The sequence below is a fragment of the Budorcas taxicolor genome, chromosome 1 (genome assembly GCF_023091745.1).
Source record: "Budorcas taxicolor isolate Tak-1 chromosome 1, Takin1.1, whole genome shotgun sequence".
Lineage (NCBI taxonomy): Eukaryota > Metazoa > Chordata > Mammalia > Artiodactyla > Bovidae > Budorcas > Budorcas taxicolor.
In genome coordinates, this window is record NC_068910.1 from 210,822,748 (window position 1) to 210,836,449 (window position 13,702).

The window sequence follows — 13,702 nt, forward strand, 5'->3', positions numbered from 1 at the left end:
CAGTCACTCAGTCATGTCCGACTGTTTGCAGCCCCATAGACTGCAGCACACCAGGCCTCTCTGTCCATCACCAACTTCTGGAGTTTACCCAAACTCATGTTCATTGAGTCAGTGATGCCATCCAACCATCTCATCCTCTGTCGTCCCCTTCTCCTCCTGCCTTCAGTCTTACCCAGCATCAGGGTATTTCCCAGTGAGTCAGTTCTATCCATCAGGTGGCCAAAGTATTGGAGCTTCAACTTCAACCTCAGTTCTTTCAATGAACACTCAGGATTGATTTCCTTTAGGATGGACTAGTGTGTTTACTGAAAGCTATTTATGGCCAAGAATAGGCATTTTGTTTTACTTGCCTTAAAAATCCCAGACCCAAACTCTTTTGGCCACCTGGCATGAAACAGGCTGCAGGGAGCGTGATGAGTTGGATTAGAGTTGATTCGACTAGGGTCTTTCAAGGAACACCTTGGCTCTGCCTGCCCTGCTGGAAGAAGGGCTTTGCAGCACAGCTTTGCAGGACTTGACTCAGTTTTTGCAGGTCGATGCCAGCCCTGCATGGCTGTATGTGTCCAAGGAAGGAAACCTCTGTCGTTCATCGGGCAGAAAGACGGTTTGCGCTCCACGTGTGGGGCCGGGGGCACGCAGTGTCAAACCCGTTGTCACATTGACTTCTTGCAGAAGTTTCCTAGAGAGGGCACAAACAGTATATGTAGCACACAGCCAGAGGTTTCTCCTACACCCCAGCCCACTTGGCCACCAAAGTTGTCCCCTCAGGGCTGTCCAGTGTCCCAACACTGTTTGCCCTTTGCACTTTTCACTTGCTTCTGCTGTGTGTTTTAAAATTTTTGTGTATTTATTTAACCTTTGGCTGTGCTGGGTCTTTGTTGTCACGCAGGCTTTTTCTCTGGTTGTGGTCCCCGAGCTTCTCATTGTGGTGGCTTCTCTTGTGAAGCACGGGCTCTAGGGCATGAGGGCTTCAGTAATTGCAGCCCCTGGGCTCAGTTGAGGTCCCCTCCTGGGTTCTAGAGCTCAGGCTCAGTTGTGGTGCATGGGCTTAGTTGCCCTGAGGCATGTGGGACCTTCCCAGACCAGGGATCGAATTCCTGCATTGGCAGGCAGGTACCAAGAGCCACCAGGGGAGCCCTCTGCTGTGTGTTTTAGAATGGTTTCCTGCAAATCACCTTCCTGAAAGGAGGTGGGGTAAGATAAACAAGCAGGTAACCCAGCCAGGGCCCTAGAGGCGTTAATCCTGAGGAGGGGTCTTGCTGGAGCTGGAAAGAAAGTGAAAGTGTTAGTTGCTCAGTTGTGCCCGACTCTTTATGACTCCATGGACTGTAGCCCACCAGGCTCCTCTGTCCATGGGATTCTCCAGGCAGGAATACTGGAGTGGGTTGTCATTTCCTTCTCCAGGGGATCTTGCCAACACAGGGAGCTAGAGCCTCTCCATTTGGACATGAGCCAGTGTCCAGAATGGGATGAAGAGGATGGACTCTAGATGACTTTTGGGTTCAAGGCCTGCTGTGTGACCTTGGACAGGTTACGCTAACCTCTCCGTATCTCAGTTTTCACACCAGCAAATGGAGATAGTAATAGTGTATGCATCTAACAGAGTTGCTGTCAGGAGGTATTGAGTTAATATCAGTAGAGAGTTTAGAACTAGAACTTGCAAAGAGTAAGGGCTCTGTGTTAGTTGCTGTCATCATCACGATCACCATCACCACTGGCTTATCACACCACCGTCATCACCATCAACATCATCACAGCTATTTTGTTTGTCATTGCAAACATTAGTAAAAGACAGATTGGGAATCTGTGACGCTCTTAGGGCCTCGGATGAACTATTTTGAGAAGAAGCCTCTACTTACATGTCTTCTTTTTTACAATGAGAGATGGGAGCTGAATTCCAAGCTTCCGCTTACTAATTACACTGATCTTTTCAGCCCCAGGGGCTCCCCTGGTAACTCAGAAGGTAAAGAATCTGCCTGCAGTGCAATAGACCCAGGTTTGATCCCTGGGTCAGAAAGATTCCCTGGAGAAGGGAATACCAACCCACTCCAGTATCTTGCTTGAGGAATCCCCTGGACAGACCAGAGGGTCGCAGAGTCAGACACAAGTGAGTGACAAACGTTTCCGCCCCAAATTCCCCAGGGGAGGTGGACACTCAGGTTTGCCAGGGTGTCTTCCAGCTGCTGACTTGGGGGTTACCCAGGAGACTTTCCTGCTTGGGACACAAGTTTTTGCTGTTCTTTTTGACCCAAAGTGTCATATGGAGGATCAAAGCGAAATCGTGGCCTTTGCTGAGCTCAATTTAAGGATGAGCGGGTGATGGTTTCTGGCTCCTCTTTGTGGTGCCCTTTAGTCTGGAGCGTCTATCACACCCAGAGATGGGCTATTCTGGGGTGGGTTTGCCCCCTAAACTGCACCGCCTGTTTGAAATGGTTTTCATTATTTTATTTCTTAGATCTCAGTGATACTCCACCCACTTCCCTCTCTTTGTGCACCTGGTGGTTATGATTGTTAATCTTAAGAAACCACTATGCAAATACACATATATCCGCACTACAGTTTTTTTAAAATCTCAGTTCTTTACTGACGATACTCAAATAAGGTAGGTCATCTTATAATAAAAAAAAAAAGAAAAGAAAAGAAAAGAAAAGAAATAAGTCCTCAATTAAGCAAGCATATTGAAACTGACTCAAGGTTTTCATCCTTTAATTTAAGAGGAGGGGGCAGTACTTAGTCGGTCTCACCTTTTGCTGGTGTCCACTCTCTCAGACCCCCTCAGTTTTCTCCTTTTTTTTTTTTAGTTCTTCACTAGGTCCAAGACCTGCTGGCACATTTTAAAAAGTATTTTTTTATTATTTTTAGCCCCATTGAGTGGCATGCAGGGTCTTCCTCTCTCAGTCAGGGGTCGAACCCACAACCCCTGAAGCTGAAGCACTGAATCTTAACCATTGGACTACCAGGGAAGTTCCCCTCAGTTTTCTGAACCAAACGCCATTGGAAGGAAATAGGAGGCTGACACATAGTAATATGTCACGCTGTGGAAAGGTGAGTCTTAGCATCCCCATGTGGGTATGCTCTGATTTCATTTCAGTTTGCTTATTTCCTCAGTTACCTGGAACTTCAGAGGCTAAACCAGAGAGTCTGGAAGATCTTGACTGAAATGCTGAATGAACGACTCTTCCAGGGGCTGTGGTTTAACTCAGTATCTAGGGTGTCCATGATGCCGGGCAGTTTTATCATTGATCTGTTTATTTAATTACTTTTTAATTTTATTTCTTAAATTTTTAAAAATTAAGATATGATTGACATCCATTATACAGCTTCAGGTGTACAGCATCATGATACGATATTTCTGTATGTTTTGAAGTGATCACCCCAATGAGTGTAGTTAGCATAAATCATTACACACGGTTACAACAGTCTTTTCTTTCTTGTGGTGAGAACTTTTAAGATCTACTCTCTTAACAACTTTCAAATATTCGATACAGTATCATTAGTCATAATTGCCATGCTGTTCATTACATTCCCATGACTTATTTAATACATGGACGTTTGTACCTTTCGACCTCCTTCACCCATTTCACCTCCCTCCCTCCCCATCTCTGGCAACCACCAATCTGTTCTCTGTATCTATGAAGTTTTTCTTTTTTAGAGCCCACGTAGAAATGAGATATTGTGTTTGTCTTCTCGTGTCTTCAAATGCCTCAAGGTCTCTCCTTTGTCTCTAATTGCAAGTGTCTCCATTGTCACTAATGGCAAGATTTCAGTCTTTTTTATAGATTAATAATATTTAATTGTGTGTATATGTAGTGGTGGTTTAGTCGTTCAGTCGTGTCCGACTCTTGTGACCCCATGGATTGTATGTAGCCCACCAGGCTCCTCTGTCCATTGGATTTTCCAGGGAAGAATACTGAAGTGGGTTGCCATTCCCTTCTCTAGATATACATACCTAAAGATATATATATATATATATTTATACACACACACACACACACACACACACACACACCTGAAGATACATGTAGTTGGAGAAGGCAATGTATCTAGAGTCCATGGGGTTGCAAAGAGTTGGACATGACTGAGCACAATAGATACATATCACATTACTTTATCCATTCATCCACCAATGGACACTTGGTTGTCTCCATATCTTGGTTATGAACATGGGGTGCATATATCTTTTTCTATTAGTGTTTTTGCACCGATCACATTCAGAGATGGGCAGTTCTGGGGAACATTTGTTATCTGCACTGCACTATTGATTTTTAACTGCTTCTCTTTCCTTAAGGTGGTCTGACAGCCAGGAGGAGGAAGGCCGTTTCTTTAATAGTTGACCCTGAGGAGTTTGCCAGGGTTGTCTTAAATTCCCAGCTCCTTTCCCCACCCCTCATGGACTTCAACCTCTGTTCATCTGTTCTCCCTTCCAGGAACCTATAGTCCTGGCTCCTCAGCTTTCAAGCTACCTAATCTGATCAATGGGTTATGTTCACCTCTGCTGATGTTTTGCTGGTTCGGGAGGAGCAAAGCCCCACTTCTAGGTTACTCAGTTCAGTTGTATCTGACTCTTTGTGACCCCATGGGCTGTAGCACACTAGGCTTCCCTTTCCATCACCAACTCCCAGAGCTTGCTCAAACTCATGTCCATCGAGTCAGTGATACCATCCAACCATCTCATCCTCTGTCATCCCTGTCTCCTCCTTTTCCTCCTTCTAGGTTACTCGGAAGTTGTTAATAATTTTTTTTTTTTTTTGACCCTCTCAAAAAAAAAGCTGTTACCTGAGTGGTCAATACAGGGACCAGCCTCCCTAGCACGCCTGAGACTTAGTGAGGGGGCTGATGAGGGATTTCCAACTTTAAAATCATCACAGTCCCAAACAAAGCAGACTACCCAGCCCTTGTCCTTTGGGTGGGAGGAGAAAGGAGCCCCAGGACAGACGGCCTGGGGAGAGAACTGGGGTGATGAGGCTGGACTTGCTGATAACCATTTCTGGGGGTGAGACTGGTTCCCCTGTATTTCAAGGACTCCTCATGATAAGGAGCTTCCTAGAACTTCTGAGCACAGTGATCACTGGCTCCTCAACGTGAGTTTTCCTGGAATGGTTCTGTAGCCTGGCTGTGTGCGGCAGTGGATGCTGTCAGTGGGGGGGTGGGAAGAACCTGTCCCAGGCACTGTCGTTAATCATTGGTTCTGTGGAGTCTGGCATGATCTTCCCTGAAAAGAATGGAGCCAATAGGAAATAATCAAGAAATAGTTTGGTGCAACACCAGGCAGAGCCAAGGACTGTATGGTCAGTGGGCTTCAGAAAAGGCAAAAGGAAATGCTGACCAGAGAGTCACAGAAAAGGGTCCAGAGCTTGGGAGAACTTACTGACCTGAGTGGGAGTGAGGTGGTAGTGGGGTGGACAGGAAGGTGATGTGGGATGTTGAAGGACAGCATTCAGGGGGAGTGATTGGCTCTGCTGGCCGGCATCTATTAGACCGTGGAGAGGAGGAGGGAAGAGGGGAGGAAGGCGAAGGAGGAAAGGAGGGAAGACGTAACAGATTATCGGGTGTTTCTTCATGTCCGGCACCGACCTGTGTGTTCTGTATAACATCTCATCATTCTCACCCGACACGGAGGGGCAGGCGCAATTAACCTTCTGTTATAAACGAGCAAAGAGCTGCCCTGGGAGGTCAGGTGCTCTGCCCATGTCACACACTACTGAGAGCAACAGGACTGGAATCTGCCCTTGGGGAACATTCCAGCAGAATGAGCTCAGACAGCGGCATTTTATCTGGGTTCTTGACCAGGATACAGGAAAGATCAGAGGGGCTAGAAATCCCAGAAAGGAGAGACCCAGCTGGAGACTGCTGCAGGAATCTGGGTGGGAGGCTAGGAGACCCGGGTGAAAAGGATTTCAAAGGAAAAAGCTATGTTGGGGTCTGAGTGATGTTCAGGAAAAGGGTGGTGGTAGGGGGTCTGGTTTCCATCTTGAGGGCTTGGAGAGGAGTTGACATCATTAACTGGATCCAGTTTACAAGAACATGAGTGATCTTTATTTACCTAATCATGTTTGGGTCTTTGGGCAGGTTGTTTATTAGTCCCCCTGTGCCTCAGTTTCTTCATCTGTGAAATGAGTGTAGAAACAGGACATCTTACAGGAGTTTGAGAGGATCTGTTGTTGTTCAGTTGCTCAGTCGTGTCTGACTCTTTGTGACCCCACGGACTGCAGCATGACAGGCTTCGTTATCCTTCACCATCTCTTGGAATTTGCTCAAACTCATGCCCATCAAGTCGGTGATGCCATCCAAAATCTCATCCTCTGTCACCCTCTTCTCTTGCCCTCAATCTTTCCCAGCATCAGGGTCTTTTCTAATGAGTCAGCCCTTAGTATCAGGTGGCCAAAGTATGGGGGCTTCAGCTTCACCATCAGTCCTTCCAATGAATAGATTTCCCTTAGCATTGACTGATTTGATCTTGCAGTCCAAGGGACTCTCAAGGGTCTTCTCCAGCACCATAGTTGGAAAGCATCAGTTTTTTGGTGCTCAGCCTTCTTTATGGTCCAACATGTACATCCATACATGACTACTAGAAAAACCATAGATTTGACTAGATGGACCTTTGTCCACAGAGTGACATCTCTACTTTTTAATACACTTGTCTAGGTTTGTCATAGCTTTTCTTCCAAGGAGCAAGCACCTTCTAATTTCATGGCTGCAGTCACCATCCACAGTGATTTTAGAGCCCAAGAAAATAAAATCTGTCACTATTTCCATTGAGAGGATTGAAGTCCATGTCTATAAATAGTTTGCAAGGATTTAAAATCAGAATAGGGCTTTAATAAGTGTTACTTTTTAGAGATCAACTTCAAAATTGCTGATTTGGGGAGACATTTGCTTCCAAAGGGCTTCCCTGGTGGCTCAGATGGTAAAGCGTCTGCCTGCAATGCTAGAGACCTGGGTTCAATCAATGGGTTGGAGAAGGAAATGGCAACCCACTCCAGTATTTTTGCCTGGAAAATCCCATGGACAGAGGAACCTGGTAGGCTACAGTCCATGGGGTCACAAAGAGTCAGACACGACTGAGTGACTTTACTTACCTACTTACTTTTTGCTTCCAAAACATTCTAGTTTGACAAGGAAGAGATGGGCTTCCTTGTTTCTCCTCTGCTTGGTTAAAACAGCCTTTCTCCACTTAGATCTGCAGTTCCAGCGTGTTGAACACCAAGTCCTGATGGGACAGGGATTGCGTTCTTCCCTTGTTACATGAAACTCACCCTCCCTCAGTTGAAAGTGTTAGTTGCTCAGTCGTGTCCGGCTCTTTGTGACTCATGGACTGTAGCCCACCATGGTTCCTCTGTCCATGGAATTCTCCAGCAAGAATACTGGAGTGGGTTGCCATTTCCTTCTCCTGGAGATCTTCCGGACCCAGGGAATCGAACCCAGGTCTCCTGCATGGCAGGCTGATTCTTTACCCTCTGAGCCAGCAGGGGAGCCTAGATGATGGTGGACAAATGACAGAGGCCTGCGGCGTCATTTCTTCAAATGGAAGCAGTTTCCCTGGGTTCATCAGCCCTGCTGTCGGTCAGGTGCCTCCAGCTCTCCAGATGCCCTTTCCTCTGGACTTTTCCCTAAGAGGCTGGGGTAACTCCCAGACACAAGTGTCAGGCTGGGGCTCTGCCATTTTGCCTCCTGGCTGAGGATCTGTTTGCTTTTGCAATTAAGAAAATGACTTCAGTTGTTAATTTTCACTTGGAATAGATATAGGAGGCGTTAGGCTTTGGGGGCACAGAAAATATCAGTACTGCTTTAAGGCCTATACAGTTTGGCATGAAAATCACACTAATTGAGCCTTGTTAAAAAGTACCCTAAATTCCCTAATTGTCTGTTCTGGGCTGTGCAGATTTAAAAGAGGAATGATGATGCTAATGACATTAATAACTGCCTTTATTGGGTGCCCAGGAGACTCCAGTGTGTATCACCCAGAGATCCTCCGAGGCATAGGGATTCCCATCCCTGGCTTTTAAATGGAGAAAATGAGGCGTGGGGAGGACAAATGGTTTGCCTGAGGCCACTGGATTAGTAAGGAGTGAGGTCCAAGTTCATACCGGCACCCCTGGCCTCACACCCGTCCCCTTGGACCACGTTGCCTCTGAGAGAGGCATGTTGCTCAAAACGGAAACTTCAAGGTGTCCGGCAAACAGGAAGAATCGCATATACATTTTTTCAAACGTACAGATTACTCAAAACCAGGAAGTTTCAGATTGATTTAAATTTTGCATTTTAAGTCAAACCCCACATCCAAGAGGCTTTGGGAAGACTATGCTGCCCATGACCTGAGTGCTTCGTGTTCTGATCCCCTCCCACTCCCCTCCACTCTCCTTTTCCTTCTTTCTCCCCAACCCCTCCCGCCTCTCTGTCTCCCCTCCCCCTCCCACCTCACCTTTTCTTCTCTTCCACTCTTGTTGAATGCCGCCGCTCTCCTTGGGTGATCTCTTAGTCATGAGACACTGTGAGCTTCTTTTCCTTTTTTTAGTCTTTATTTCCAGTACATTAAATTTACTCATACAAACATTCTAAAAATGTACAATTTTTCCTTTTTTAACAAAGTATAATAAAACATAACCCCCCAAACAGAATACTTGACATCTACAGTTCAAAATCAAACAAGCAGAATATTTGTAATATATGTAAATATACAAATATTTTTAAAAACTGTGTCTTTTAGGTATATAGAGTTACATGCAATTTTGTAGAATTGACATAAAAGAATGGCTCAAAAATGGGAGAATTTTCCTCCATTCCTAAGAAGAAAATATGTCCCTTAGGAAGCTATGAAAATTCTTGAGAACACTAAGTCTTCCATTTCAGAGGGTCATCATCCATTGCTGCCTGGAGCCATGATATTCAGGCCCTTAGTGTTTCACGCATGGAGTGTTTACCATGGGCATGGAACTCTGCCATGTCCTGTGGGACCCTCGGCTGAAGGAAGATGGGTCCCTGACTCCAGACACTGGCAATACAGATGGTTAGGGAGATCCTGGTGCTCCCACCTGCTTCCCTGGGAGCAAGAAAAGACCTAGGAGGAGCATCTCTCAGCAGGTGGACATGGTGGGTTCAGGTGGGTTCAGGTTCAGATGGGTTCAGGCTGGGGTCTAGGGGTGCACTGCAGACACTGCACCCACGTTTCTCTTTACCAGCACCCCGAGCTCATGGTAGTCACCCTCCCACCCTCCTGGGGTTGAGTTTATAGCTCCCACCTTCCAGGAGGGGTGCTCAGCCACCCCTGGCATCAGTCATAAGATGGTGTGTGCGTGGGAACCATGGACACAGTAGGGCTGCCTGCCCAGCTCGGAGGTGGGATCTCTCCCCTTGGCCATGCAAGGCGGGTTTGATTGCTGGGCTCCAAAGCACGTGAGGCCATCGGGGTTCCTAGAGGACCCTGGAGGAGTTCATGGGAGTGTGCAGGCGGGTCTTGGGGAGGAGAGTCTGCTCCCATCTGGCTGGCTGCATCCTGTTCCTCTCTGGCTGTGTGTCTCCAGCCTTCTGGATCAGCCCTTTGACCACATCGTTCTTCTCGGGGAGCACTGTTCTTAGAGGCTGCCCATGGCCTCCCACGTCAAACTGTCTTCTGACTCTTGCCTCCTCAGATCAGCAACTCTTTTTTATTCTGCTTGGTGGGCTATAGTCCTCAGGGTCGCAAAGAGTCAGACATGACTGAGCAACTAAATAGCAGCAAGTCCTCCCCAGAATGTTGGAAACACTGCCCATCGTTACTCACTGGTTTTCTCTGTATCCCTGGGATGGAGTTGACCACATTAACTGGTTGCCTCCCCACCCAATTCCTCTCGCATTTCTACAGGGACAGGAACACTTTCCTGCACATGGGATGAGAATTCTATTCTTGCCTGGAGAACTCCATGGACAGAGGAACCAGGTAGGCTCTACTGTCCTTGAGGTCACAGAGAGTCGGACATGATCAAGCAACTACCACTTTTCACTCTCGTCTCCTTGGTTGAAAGCCAGTTGTCAGATAGGGGACAGAGTACTTCCAGTTTATTGCCTCTTCCTTAATCTTCCCTCCACCCTCAAACTTTTTTTTTTTTTTTAAATAATTAATTTATTTTGGCTGCACTAGGTCTTCGTTGCTGTGTGCAGGCTTTCTCTAGGTACAACGAGTGGGGGCTATTCTTTGCTGTGGAGCACAGTCCTAGGTGCGTGGGCTTTGGTAGCTGCAGCACCTGGGCTCAGTAGTTGTAGCACACGAGCTTAGTTGCTCTAAAGCATGTGGGACCTTCCTGGACCAGGGATCAAACCCATGTCCCCAGCATTGCCAGGTGGATTCTCATCCATTGTCCAACCAGGGAAGAACCCCCTGCCCAATTTTTTTTTCATGACATTTACATGGAGTAAGGAAAAATGCTTCCTTTGCAGAATGTGTTTACCCTTTAGGCCCTCATGGAATTTTCTAGAAAGAGGATAGAGACCCCAAAGGTGGGGATTCAGGTGGTGGGTGCATGACCTGTTCTGGTGGGAGGGTCATCATCTGTTTATCAGGTGAGGCTGGGGGTGCAGTCTCTCAAAGGCTGTGGGGACTAGGAGTGACTTTAGTGGTAGGTGAGGGTGGGTGGTGCTCCTTATATGTTCCTCCAGCCCAGCCTTGGAAAGGTCGTTGGCCGGAAGCACAAAAGCACCGAAAGGAAATTTTAACAAAATGCTCCTCCGCAAATTTTCTAAATGGAGTTAAGTGTGCAAAGAGTAGGTGGGAGTAGGTTCTGGTCTGAAGACCTGCTGACCTTTGTAGTGACATTTGGACCTTTACACCCTGGGCTGTGAGGTGGGAGGTGGGTCCAGGCCAGGACTCAGCAGAATTACTAATGTCCTCCAATGCCGCAGATGGGCTCCGGGGCAGACGAAATTTCTCAGAACATGTCAGAGGCACCAATGCTTTTCTTTTCAGAAGGATCATCCTTGTAGGCACTCAGAAACGTTTCATTTTGAAAGGCGGACCTACAAATCTGGCTTATTCAAGTGCTTGGGTCTTCACTGGAAACGAAAAGACACTCTGATCTCTCACACTGCCTAATTTGATTTTATCAGAAATTTATACATACAGAAGTTTCCCCGTAGGCTGAGAACTCTGCTGAGAAATCTTAGCCCAGAATGTAATTAGCCTGAGAGAATTATCAGCATCGGAAAATAAAACTGCATATGATAAAACGTCCTAATTATGGCAACGGTGTCAGTTATTCACCCCTAATGCCTGTGTGTTTATCCCATCATCTCATCTGGTAATGACCGTGACCAGGGTGATACTCCCTCGGTGTTGCCCAATAATGGGCGGTGGAGATGGTGTATCTTTGCCTTTATTTTTGCTGGCACATCCTGGCATTGAAGCACATTAAAGTAATAAAATCAGGCAGCAAGGCGTCCTAGTCACTCCCACCATGTTCCCGTAACCCCCCTCATTTACAACAGACTGAGACAGAATTAAAAAAAAATTTTTTTAGAGCAATTTAAGATGAGGCAACACTGGATATGTAAATCCTCTTTTATAGGCAGTTGTGGCAGCTGGCTGATTCTTCTTCTAAAATGCCTTGACAGCCTTCAGACCAGTGCCTGAGCTGGGTCGGAACAACTCTGTTTGGGGTGGGAAATGTACAAAGGTGACTTTCATCATTACCTTCTGGGCTGTGGCCGTGGCGCCTTGTGGACCACCATTCCACCTTCCAGGTCCTGTGTTAAGTCCCAGTTCCAGTTCTGGGAAGGAACCTGTTAAGAAGGTGAAGTTCTTACCTGGCTGGACGACACAGGCCATTTTTAGGTTTGAAAAGATGAGTTGCTCCTCCCTTCCTTTTTGTTTGGCCTTAAGAAGGAGCTGCCAGGGTTCAGGAAAAGCTGAGAACAGTTTCAAGCCGTGGAACAAGTTGGGACTGGCCAAAATACGTGCCTTTGTGTCCCTGAACTTTCATCTCCTCCTTCGCCCCCTTTTCTGGTGTGACTCTGCCCAAACCTGCAGTGGTTAAGACAGCACCATGATTTAGGAGGGATCCCCAGCAACAAGCCACTCAGAGTTTTATGTAACTGAGCTCTGGGCTGATGCTTGCTCCAGGACACAGCCAAGAGGAGACTGGGCAGCCTTCAAAATGGCCACGAGGTTACGGGTCCCCCAGGAGGGGTGTGGCCTCAGGCAGCCAGAGGGCCATCTGCAGGGGTCCTAACTGTCACACCCCTAATCTGTCACAGATCCCAGCTTGTTCAGTTGCTCAGTCGTGTCCGACTCTTTGCCACTCCAAGGACTGCAGCATGTCAGGCTCCTGTGTCCTTCACCATCTCCCAGAGTCTGCTCAAACTCATGTCCAGTGATGCCATCCAACCATCTCATCCTCTGACTTCCCCTTCTCCTCCTGCCTTCAATCTTTCCCAGCATCAGAGTCTTTTCCAATGAGTCAGTTCTTCGTATCAGGTGGCCAAAGTATTGCAGCTGCAGCTCCCGTATCAGTACTTTCAGTGACTATTCAGGGTTGATTTCCTTTAGGGTGAACTGACTGGATCTCCTTGCTGTCCAAGGGACTCTCAAGCATCTTCTGTAGCACTACAGTTTGAAAGCATCAATTCTTCGGCACTCAGCCTTCTTTATGGTCCAACTCTCACATCCATGCATGACTATTGGAAACACCAGCTGGACCTGCTCGTAAATGCTAGAGGGGGGAAGGGAGAACTGGAGGAGTTGGAGGGGGTGAAGCCAGTGCCCCGAGCTTAGGGGACTCTGAAGTCACTTATCTGAGTCTACTGATGCCTCCTCATGTATATTAAGTTTACCCATTCTTTTGACACTTATGCAGCTGGATTTATCAGCTAGAAGTTCTTGCAAGAACCATCTTATCAACAGATCATCCACTGGGGTGTGGTTCAAACCGTTCTGTCTTATGCTGACCATAACACTGGGCCAGCCTTATCTCTTGTTCAAGGTGGGGCTGAAGCCTAGGACTGCCAGAATTATAGTACCTTGGGAAACTTGTTAAAAATTCAGCTCTCTGGACCTCATACAAGACCCACTGAATCTGACTCTATTTTTTAAATTAATACTTTTGCTTCTTTTTTTTTTTCTTTTAATTGGAGTAAAACATGCAGTAAATGGAGTGAAACATTTCTTTTCGGAAACAAACCCTAATTAAGACTTTTTAAGTGAATATACCCACCATGTAGCCACTACCCAACTCAAGCTATAGAATATACCCACCACCCTAAGGGTTCCTTCCACTGTTTCCAGACAATACCCAGCTTCCAAAGGCAACTCTTCTTCTGATTCCCGTCACACAGTTTTCCTGTGTTTGAACTTCACCTACATTGGACTCTCCTAAAGGACTCTTTTGAGTCTTGTTTCTTTCCCTCCACATTACATGTGTGAGATCCATCCACACTGTGGTTTGTAGTAATAGCTATTTTTTTTTCTACTGTGGTATGAGTATCTGGTGTAGCGTGTGAGTGTATGGTATAATGCATGTGGTGTAGTGGGGGGTAGTATATGAGTATGCATGCTAAGTTGCTTCAGTCATGTCTGACCCTTTGTGACCCCATGGACTGTAGCCTGCCAGGCTCTTCTATCCATGGGATTCTCCAGGCAAGAAGACTGGAGTGGGTTGCCGGGCCCTTCTCCAGGGGATCTTCCCAACCCAGGGATGGAAGCCTCATCTCTTAAGTCTCTTGCATTGGTAGGCAG